This window comes from Camelus dromedarius, unplaced genomic scaffold (genome assembly GCF_036321535.1).
Source record: "Camelus dromedarius isolate mCamDro1 unplaced genomic scaffold, mCamDro1.pat HAP1_SCAFFOLD_197, whole genome shotgun sequence".
Lineage (NCBI taxonomy): Eukaryota > Metazoa > Chordata > Mammalia > Artiodactyla > Camelidae > Camelus > Camelus dromedarius.
Window position 1 is genome coordinate 1,245,774 of NW_026989761.1, and position 10,369 is coordinate 1,256,142.

At 41.3% G+C, this 10,369-nt stretch overlaps 1 protein-coding gene across 1 annotated transcript in view; it reads left to right on the forward strand.

Annotated features, from left to right (window-relative positions):
* The window catches only part of LOC135320567 (uncharacterized), a 78,011-nt gene extending 68,948 nt beyond the window's left edge, over positions 1-9,063 (forward strand). Inside the window, exon 20 of the mRNA XM_064483682.1 lies at positions 8,709-9,063. The gene's annotated coding sequence lies outside the window, so the exon portion shown is untranslated. The remainder of the gene's footprint in view (positions 1-8,708) is intronic.
* The last annotated feature ends 1,306 nt before the right edge of the window (positions 9,064-10,369 follow it).

Below are 10,369 nucleotides of genomic sequence, written 5' to 3' on the forward strand. Positions count from 1 at the left end.
GATATATTTTCTACCTTTAAACTTGATTTTAATAGGTACCAATAAAACGGCTGTTTATAATGAGAGCTCTTTCAACTCTCACCAATTTAAAAGGTTTTCCAAATTAAGGGATCCATCATATAGCCATCAATTTATATATATATAATGATTTTAAATGAATAAGATGAAGAGGCTTTTCCAAATGAGAGTAGGGGTGCTGCCTAAATAAAATTCAAAAGTTTACTCTTCAAAAGGTAAAGCAATTCATGGTCCAGACTGATGCAACAAAGGTTAAGATGGCAAAATGCCTGAAAATTGGTACAAAGGATTGTTGAGAATCCCAATTTATTTGTGTGGCCACCATATGTACACAATACTTGTACCTTTTGCATGGCAGAGTCCAAATTTTCCATTAAAAACAAAAAGGAAACACATATATACATACATACACACACATAAAACATCCAGCGAAAGATAAAACGTTTATATTTCAAGGACACAGGAAGAGAAATCCAAGTTCCCCCTAAAAGGGTTTTGGTTTTTATAAGTCCAGAATTCCAAAAAATGTTTTTATCAGGCCTGCTTAGTTACTTTAAGAGTGAGATTTTTTTTTTAATTCCCAATTAAATTTGTAAGTTTTGTATGTATATAATCCTGGCTGGGGTATTAGTTGGAGGCTGGCAATCTGTCATTTCTTTATCTTTTTTTCCTTTTCTTTCTTCCTTTCTTTCTTTCTTTTTTTTTTTTTTTGAAAGTTCTATTCCCCATTCTAACGTAGGGTTGTCAGAATAAAATTGCTAGTAGGCTTTCCCGCAGGGACAACTCTATGGCATGAAGTCTTTGCCTATATCACTCCTGCAAGTTTCTCAGTCATCCGAGAAAACTGTTACCAGCCAGGAAGGGGGTCCCATTTTTGGAGTTGAAAGGTTCCTCATAAGAGTTTTACTTTTATTCTGAAAAATTCAATGGAGGTAACCAAATTGAGGAAAACATTAGACCAGCCCCTTACCTAACCACTCAGTCCTGACCCCAGTGTCTTTCAACATGGACCCACTCTGGATGTCTCCACTGGGAATTTTCCTGGTATCTTTCAACCAGCCCCACCTTGGAAGTCTCCTAAAGATGGGTGTTTCCCGTTATCTTTCAACCAGGCCCCACCCAGTATGTCTCCACTGGGTGGGTTATTCCCCCCCAGTATCTTTCAACTGGAGGGCCAGGTACCTGGATACACCGCCAAATAAAACTCAGGATTATCAGCCAATATGGGAGATCCGAGAACCAAGATAGACTCACCCAAATTCATCTGGACTCCCCGAGGATGTGGATGGGCACAAAGGGCCACTGCTGATACCAAGGTCCGGATACTCGGAGAGTTCAGGTGGAGAAAGTCTGCTCTGGGTCCCTTCATGGTGTCCAAAACTGTTGACTGAAATACATGTGCAGCCTAAAAGTTAAGAGTTATGTTTATTTGGCGGGAGGACTCGAGCCGGGATGACAGCCTCTCAGATCTCTCTGAGGGACTGCTCCGAAGAGGTTGGGGAGGAGCTAGGATATATAGGAGCTTTACAACAAAGACCAGGTTGTTGGAACAATAAAACATTGTTATCTAAAAAAAGCCAGGTATGTCAAGTTAAAGAGTTTAGTGATTTTCTATGTATCATTTGGGCTCACTGGATTCATTCTTTAGACAAGCACCTAGCTATCTAGGGCAAGTATCCTGTCTTGTATTATTCTCATTCTGTTCAGAGGGCACTGTTGTGAGTGGCTGTAGAGGCTGGTCTTCAGGCCTGTCCTCGCTGGGGGATGGCGGCAGCCGCTGATGACTTGGTTTCAGCATTATTTGTTTCCTGACATGGTTGCAGTATTTTCATTCACATTGTAGTATTTTCATTCACAGACTGATTGTGGATAATCTGGATACGTGGAAAGGAACCGAGATAGAATTACTGCAGGTACCTTCTACTTTAATATTCCGTGTGCAAACATAAACACGGATGAAGCATACATTTGAATTTGGTGGTGTAGGGAAGGGTTTCTGCACATTACAGGAGAAGGCAAGGCAGAATTCCTCTACTTTGTTGGCAGGGATGTGGGTCCACCTGTCTTTTCTGTAGCGGTTTCTGAGAGCAGTTTATGGTAACTAACAAACATTGACAAACGGTGGCACACATTGCATTTAAGAGCTGGCCTGTGCAAACTTGTGTATTGGACAGGTGGATTGGAGAGAGATGTAGCCCAGGCCTGGGCTCAGATACAGGTTTAAATCGCCATTTCCTCACCAAAGGGCCTTGGACTAGAGTGTAACCTCCCTTAATCTGTTGGTGAATCTGTGAAATGTGCATTATAATATTCGTTTCTTCCTGGGTTTGTTGTAAGTTGTAAACAGTATTATAACACTCTTGAAACACTTAACAAACAGGCACTTAGCAGTGTTCACTGTGTCTGTCCACCCCGCTTAGCGTGTGTCACAGCCGTAAAGGTAGCATGTGCCTGTTGAGGATGCACTGGTAGCCCCTTGAATAGGTTGTGAATTTGGTGATTTCCTTTAATCCTTGAAACTCTATATGCCATGGGCAGTTATTTTCATGGACAGATGAGGAATCTCAGGGTAAAGAAGACTGTGTAATTTGCCCAAAGTCAGACCATAATTTTGGGTGCTGGGGCCTCGGTTCAGCATGGGCCCCTGGGCCTTCTGCCCTCTCGGTTCAGCCCCAGAGCCAGACGTGGGGTCGCCTGTCTCCCAGCCCAGAATATCCAGTAGGCAGCAACACAAACCTGGACCTGTGCTGCTTAAGCAAAACTCCGGAGGGGAGGCAGGTACTAAGGGGATAAATGTAAAAACAGAAGACTGCAAATTGTGATCAGCTCTGAGAAGGAAAGGAACACGCCTCGCCACGCAGAGCTGGGAGCTTTCCCTTCGGGGCTGCTCTGGGGGCGTTCATCTCAGCTAAACAAACTCCGGTCCTGCACCAACGCAGGAAGGCAGGGCGCGTGTGACCAGGTTGACTTGGCCTCGTTGATCATACTCATTCCCCATTCAGCGGCAGCTCTTACGGGCACTTACCTAGTAAACAGATTTCAGCCATAATCATCACGCACTTTGCTTGGTAGTTTTATTGGCCTCACATTTGAGATGAGGTAATTGAAGCTGGGGAGTTTGTTGCATGCCCGTGATTACCTTGGAAATAACCCCACTGGTCTTTCAACCTAGACTTGTGTGGCTGTTATATCCCAGCCCTTTGAATGGCATCGTGTAGCTTCTACCAAGTGGCACAAATGACTGACATTGATTTTTCTTAATTCGTAGGAAATGGTATGTGACAATAAGAGAAAAAGGTAGTCAGAAATTGTTTGGAAAACTAGAACAAAATCCAATTCTTCCCCAGCTGGGAAGCGTACCCAGTGTCACTCACCCCACTCACTGCCTGGCATCTCCTCCCTGCCGACTCCGTGTTCAGAAGCAACTCTGAGCCTTTGAAGAACATTTTGCCTCATGACACTGTTGACTAGGACATGCGGCCTCTCTGTCCCTGGTTAACTCTCTCTTCAAAGCCATTTAAATTTTATGCAGGCTCCTCAGCTCAGATGTAAGAATAGCCTCTTTAAACTTCTTGATGCAGCTCCTTAGTGAAGATCTTTTGAAGGAAATCTAGCCAAAACCTGGGAGGTATGCACACAGTGACTGCAAACTCAGCACTTTGTGAAGTTCAGAATCAGAGGGGTGGGAGACACAGGAAAGGCTTTTTAAGGTAGAAAGGGGAAAGTGAAAGGACGCAGGCTGTGTGAGACTGAAGCATCTCGGTCCCAGCTAGCAAGGCAGCGGCGTTCAGGATGGTATGTGAGGAGTACAGAGTTCTCACAAAGAAAGAAGTGGTGGGATGGGAGGGAGGACAGATAGATTCTTTACTAGGGAAGGAAAAAGTGCGCTGAAAACTTTCTGGTTGAATAAGAGGACTGTGACATGATGTGCTTGTATTTTGGAGAGAAGGGTTTTGTGGGGACAGGCCTAGGAGAACGCTGTCTGGCTAGGGGGTCAGCACAACAGGGAACCACAGAGAACAGGGCCGACCTCAGGGACCCTGCTGGGGGAGGGCCTGCCCGCCATTTTGAGCCCTGGGGGCTGCTTCTGTCCCTTAGCTGGGGCCTCAGAACTCCCTTCATATCCCAGTCCTGTTGATACAAGAAAACAGATGTGGGGCATGAGAAGGGCTGTGTCCCAGGCTTTGGTTTAGCCCCTGGAATGTGCCCCACCAGACGTGGGTCCTTGGCTTCCTGCAGGAAAGATTTCAAGAGCAAGCCACTGTTGAGTAATGGTAGATTTATTCACAGAGACACATTGAAAGGCAAGAGAAAGGCCACGAGTTGTGGGGTTCGGGTGCTCAGATTAAAAGTAGGTACACACTCCACAGACAGAGTGTGGGCCTTCTCGGAAGAGGGAGAGAGAGTGGTGACCGCGAGGTGGCGCTGTGTTGCTCGTTTTCTTGGGCTTGGTTGTTTCATATGCTAATAAGTAGACTGAGCAGCCTAAGGGCAAGGGGCTGGGATTCCCAGGGAGTTGGCCATTTCCCACCCTGTGACCTTTTGTGGCTAGCCTTGGGATGGCCATGGTGCCTTGGGGCATGTAAATTCACCATGTTACTATTACAATGGGTGTATAATGAAGCTCAAGCTCTGCTAGAAGTTATATCTCTTCATCTTGAGCCTCAAGGCCTATTGGGGATTGAATCCTTCACCATTTTGATGTTAATTGTTGTGGCCTTCCTTGAATGGCTGTGCTCTGCCCCCTTCCATCCTGTCTCACTGTGATGACACAGAGAGAGCAAAGGCCGGGCCCTACCCGTGCTCCTGTATTTAACAGGGGGAGGGGTGGTGTGGGCTGAGGATGACTCTGAGTGGTGAGAAGGATGTTTCAGATTTTCCCACGTGGGACATGGGTACCTGCCAGCAGCCACTGCAGATTTATCTCACGGGCATTATCGCTTGTGTCACTCATCGTTTCTATTTTTCTTTTATTGTTTTCTAGTATTTAATCTAAATTTAGTATCAGGTTTTTTTAGTAAAGAAATTTCTCTTTTTCTTTTCCTTGGGGCTCTTTAGGGGGTAGGTAATTAGGTGTATTTATCTGTTCGTGGAGGCCCTGGCACTTGAACCCAGGACCCCGTGCACGCTAAGCACACGCTCTACCACTGAGCTCTACCACCCGTCCCATCATCTTTTACTTTTTGCTTTAGCTGCCAAGAATCTTACAGCTGAATTTCTAGTCGGCCTTTAACACTTACCCTAACTTCATGGCATTCATTTTTATGACTTTACCTTCCCCTGGTTTCATTTAAGTATTCAATCTCCATTTTGTCTTCACTCTCACTTTTGTCTTTTTGTTGTTATGGTTGTTAAGCTGTGTTTAAAAAAATTGTTTAATTTCTCTTTTAGCAGGAGGCTGAAAGTAAATAAATATGTAAACAAACTTATCACACTTAAATATTTTATACTTTCTAAGCTGTTTAGTAGTTACTTAAAAACCGAATTGAATACTAAAGTGATAAAATTTTTAAATTATTTTTTAATTTTTTATAAAGGTATAGCTGATTTACAATATGATATAAGTTTCAGGTGTACAATAGTTGCACAATTTTTATTTTTATGTTCCATTTATAATTATTGTAAATCATTGGCTATATTCCCTGTGTTGTAAGATCCATCCCTGTAGCGTGTTTATGTTAGATGGACCAGTTTGTATAAGAAAGCTGGGTAACGCAGAGTCTGGGGAGTGGCTCTGTCTAACCCATGTTCATGGTCACCCTTCCTGTCAGAGCCCAGGCCCTCACTCCTCTCTGAAGGGGAGCGAGTGGAGTCAGCCCTCAACAGCACTGGCACCACCCTCTGAGTGGCAGTGACAACAGTGACTCTCTGAGGACATGCAAATTGTTGTTCCAGGAGCTTTACATGCATTTATTAATTAAAGCCCTCCTGTGAGGAATCATTTTATGTTTTTAATGAATAATACATTTTATTTTGATTTTGATAGACTTCAAACCTCCAGAAAATGTACTGGAATAGTACAATAAACGCTTAGAGACAGTTCACCTAAAAGGGCACTATTTGCCCTTTTGTGTCTGGTTTATTTTAGTATAAACTTTCAAGGTCCATCCATGTTGTAGCCTCAATCAGTAATTTATTCTTTTGATTTGATAATATGTTTTTTCTTTTTTTGTGTATTTAAAAATATTTTCATTGAATTCTAGTCAGTTTATAATGTTGCATCAGTTTCTTGTGTACAGCACAACACTTCATTTATATAGGAACATACCTGTATTCATTTTCATATTCTTTTTCAACATAAGTTACTATAAGATACTAAATATATTCTCCTGTGCTATACAGTATAAACTTGCTGTTTACTCTATACATACTATCTGCAAATCTTGAACTCCCAATTTATTCCTTCCCACACCCTCTCCCCTCTGGTAACCATAGTTTGGTTTCTATGTCTCTGTGTCTGTTTCTGTTCTGTAGATAAGTTTATCTTTTTGTTTGGTTGTTTTTTCATTTTTTGTTTTTTTTTAGATTCCACATCTGAGCGATCTCATATGGTATTTTTCTCTCTCTTTCTGGGTTACTTCACTTAGAATGACATTCTCCAGGTCCATTCATGTTGCTACAAATGGCATTATTTTATTATTTTTTTATGGGTGAATAGTAGTCTATTGTACAAATATACTACAACCTCTTTATCCAGGCATCTGTCAGTGGACATTTAGGTTGTTTCCATGTCTTGCTATTGTAAATAGTGCTGCTGTGAACATTGGGGTGTAGGTGTCTTTTTGAATTAGGGTTCCTTCTGGATATGTGCCTAGGAGTGGGATTGCTGGGTCATATGGGAGGTCAATTTTTTGTCTTTTGAGGAACCTCTATAATGATTTCCACAATGGCTCCACCAAACTGCATTCCCACCACAGTGTAGGAGGGTTCCCTGTTCTCCACAGCCTCTCCAGCATTTATTGTTTGTGAACTTCTGAATGATGGCTATTCGGACTGGCGAGATGTGATATTTGATTGCAGTTTTGATTTGCATTTCTCTGATAACGATATTGAGCATTTTTTCATGTGCCTATCGGCCATTTGTATGTCTTCATTGGAGAAAAGTTTCTTTAGGTCTTCTGCCCATTTTTGGATTGAGTTGTTTGTTTTTCTTTCTTATGAAGTGTAAAAGCTGTTTATAGATTCTGGGAATTAAGCCCTTGTCAGTCTCATTTATTGCAAATATTTTCTCCCATTGTATAGGTTGTCTTTTTGTTTTGCTTACTGTTTCCTTTGCTGTGAAAAAGCTTGTAAGTTTAATTACATCCTACTTGTATATTTTTGCTTGTATTTCTATTGCTTGAGTAGACTGCTCTAGGAGAACATTGCTGAGATGTATGCCAGATGTTTTCCCTATGTTTTCTTCTAAGAGGTTTATAGTGTCTTGTCTACATGTTTAAGTCTTTAAGCCATTTTGAATTTATTTTTGTGTATGCTGTGAGGGAGTAGTCTAACTTCATTGATTTACATGCAGCTGTCCAGTTTTCCCTACACCATTTTCTGAAGAGGCTGTCTTTACTCCATTTTATGTTCTCACCTCCTTTGTCAAAGATTCAATGACCAAAAGTTTGTGGGCCTATTCTTGGTAATTTTGTTTATCCTTTCATTGATGGATGGATATTTTTTGTAACCTTTGGCTACTCTGAATGATACTGCCATGTATATTGATGTGCAAGTTTTTGTGAGAATATGTTTTCATTCTGTTGGCTGTACAGTTGGCCAGCCATATCTGTAGTTTCCACTTCATAGATCCAGATGGCTGATTGTAAACGGACTCGAACATCCTTGGATTATGGAATCCAGGATGGGGGGTTCCTGAAACCAACCCCCCGAGGATACTAAGGGATGACTCTACATGTAGGAGTGAAATTGATGAGCCATATAACTCTAACCTTTTGAGGAAACAACAGACTTCTCCAAGGAAGCTGCACCATTGTCCCTTTCCACTGGCCGCATATGAGGTATCTCTGCCTCCTGAACAACACTTGTTATTGTGCATGTTTTGATTATAACCATCCTGGTGGTTGTAAAATAAGATCTCATTTTCATTTTGATTTGGCTAGTGATGCTGAGCTTCTTTTCATATGCTTATTGGCCATTTGTGTATTTTTTTAAATCCTTGGAAAATTTAAAAATTGGGTCGATTTTCTTTGTATTGGTCAGTTGTAAGCATTTGTTTTATATCCTGAATACTAATCTCTTATTAGATACATGCTTTGTAAAATTTTTCTCCTATTCTGCAGATTGTGCTTTCACTTTAGTTCTTTTAAACATTAAAACAATTTCTTTACAGGTGAGGTAATTAGATGTATTGATTTATTTTATATTTCTTGCTAAGCACGCCCTCTATCAGTTGAGATACCCCCTTCCCCTGTCATTTCCCTTTCTTGATGATGTCCTCTGTAACAAAAAGGTTTTAATTTTGATGAAGTCCAGTTTATCTGCTTTTTTCGTCTATCACTTGTGCTCTTCGTATTGTATCTAGGAAACCAAAGCCTATCCTAGGACCTCAAAGATTTATACTGTGTCTTCTTTTAGAAAGTTTATAGGTTTAGTTTTTACGTTTCTGTCTCTGATCCATTTTGAATTAATTTTTATTTGTTATATAAAATATGGGGGTCCAGATTCCAGATTCATTCTTTTGCCTGCAGATACCCAGCTTTCCCTGCACCATTTGTTGAATAGACTATTCTTTCCATGGAGTGTTGTTGGCAGCCTTGTGGAAAACTGACTGTAAATGTAAGTTTTTTCCCCCTGGGATTTTATTGTGTCTCATAGATTTATTTATCCAAACTTATGCCAGTACCATACTGACTTAGTACTATAGGTTTTTAGTACCCTTTAAAGTGAGTCCTCCCACTTTGCTCTGCTTCTTCAAGATTGCTTTGGCTGTCCTGGGCCCCTTGCACTTCCATATGAATTTTGGGATAAGTTTTTCAATTTTTGCAAAGAAGTCAGCTGGAATTTTGATAGGGATTCCACTGAATTTGTAACTCACTTTGGGGAGTCTTAACATTTTTAACAATATTGTCTACCATTCCATCAACATGAGATGTCTTCCATATATGTAGATCTTTTAAAATGTTTTGGTGATACTTCAAAATATTCAATGTACAAATCTTGTAAATTTTTGTTAAATGTATCTCTCATTTTATTTTTAATGCTGTTGTAAATGGAAAGTCTGAGCTTCTTGAGGGTAGGACTATATATCAATTTGTTTATTTCTAGGATTTCTACGCAGCAACTACACTAGGTTTATATTTGCAACATAAATCTATCCACAACTCTTCCCACCCCCGTGTCATAAGAAACCAACACCCAGGTTAAGCTACCTGAACACCTATGTGGAAGTGAGAAATGAGACCCTTGGGTGGGGCTTTGTGAAGATGATACTGAGAGCTTATTTAGGATGGCTTCATCTTAATTTCTTTTAAACAACACTTTCGGTGTAGTCAGATACATTAAGAACATGTCCTTTTGATGTGCAGAGTAGCTAAGACTATTATCAAATAATTTCTAGAGAGAGTGTTGTACTTGAAATCTAATTTGCATCAATCTTTGAAGATTTATGTTTCAGGAGCTTTGACTAAAGAACACCTGTCTTTATTCATTAGTGACAATTAAATGCTCAAGCAACATGTAATAGTCTGAGAAACTGCCCCCGCCCCGTAGTGCTGGGTGGCTGCAGCTGTAACCGGAGTCAGCGCTTACCTTTCCCAGTATGCTTGTGCTGATCTGCTCAAAGCGGTTCGTCCAACAGTGTGTCTGTAGTCTGTTGGACATAGCCATAAAACATTGAGTTAAGGTTGCTGGAATGCATTATATTCTTATTAATAATAAGTAAGCACATATTGAGTGCTTACTGTATGTTGGGAATTGTCCCTCAGCCTCACATGAATATTATTTCTCTTAAAACCTCACATATTTTCTTGTTATTCTCACTTTACAGATAAGGAGACTGAGAATTAAGTCTTCTCTCTTTTGGGTGGAGCTCATTATCAATGACGGGAAGTTGTAAGGAAAAAGATACTGATTCATCCTGAGAAAACATTTTTCTGAGAGTCAGCAGTGAAGAAGGTGGACACTGAAAGTGATCATTGTTCGATTGAGACGAGCCCCGGGTTGTACGGAGTCAGCATCCCTGTCCTGGACACAGCCAGTGCAGAGCTGCGTGGTGGGTGAGGCGGCGCGGCCGCGCAGGGAACGCAGATGCCGGGCCATTGGGCTGTGCTCAGGCCCGGTGGGGCTTTCTCCTAAGGGTAGTGGACAGTCATTGACAGATTTTAAGCAGGGGAGTGGGGTGCTCTCGTAG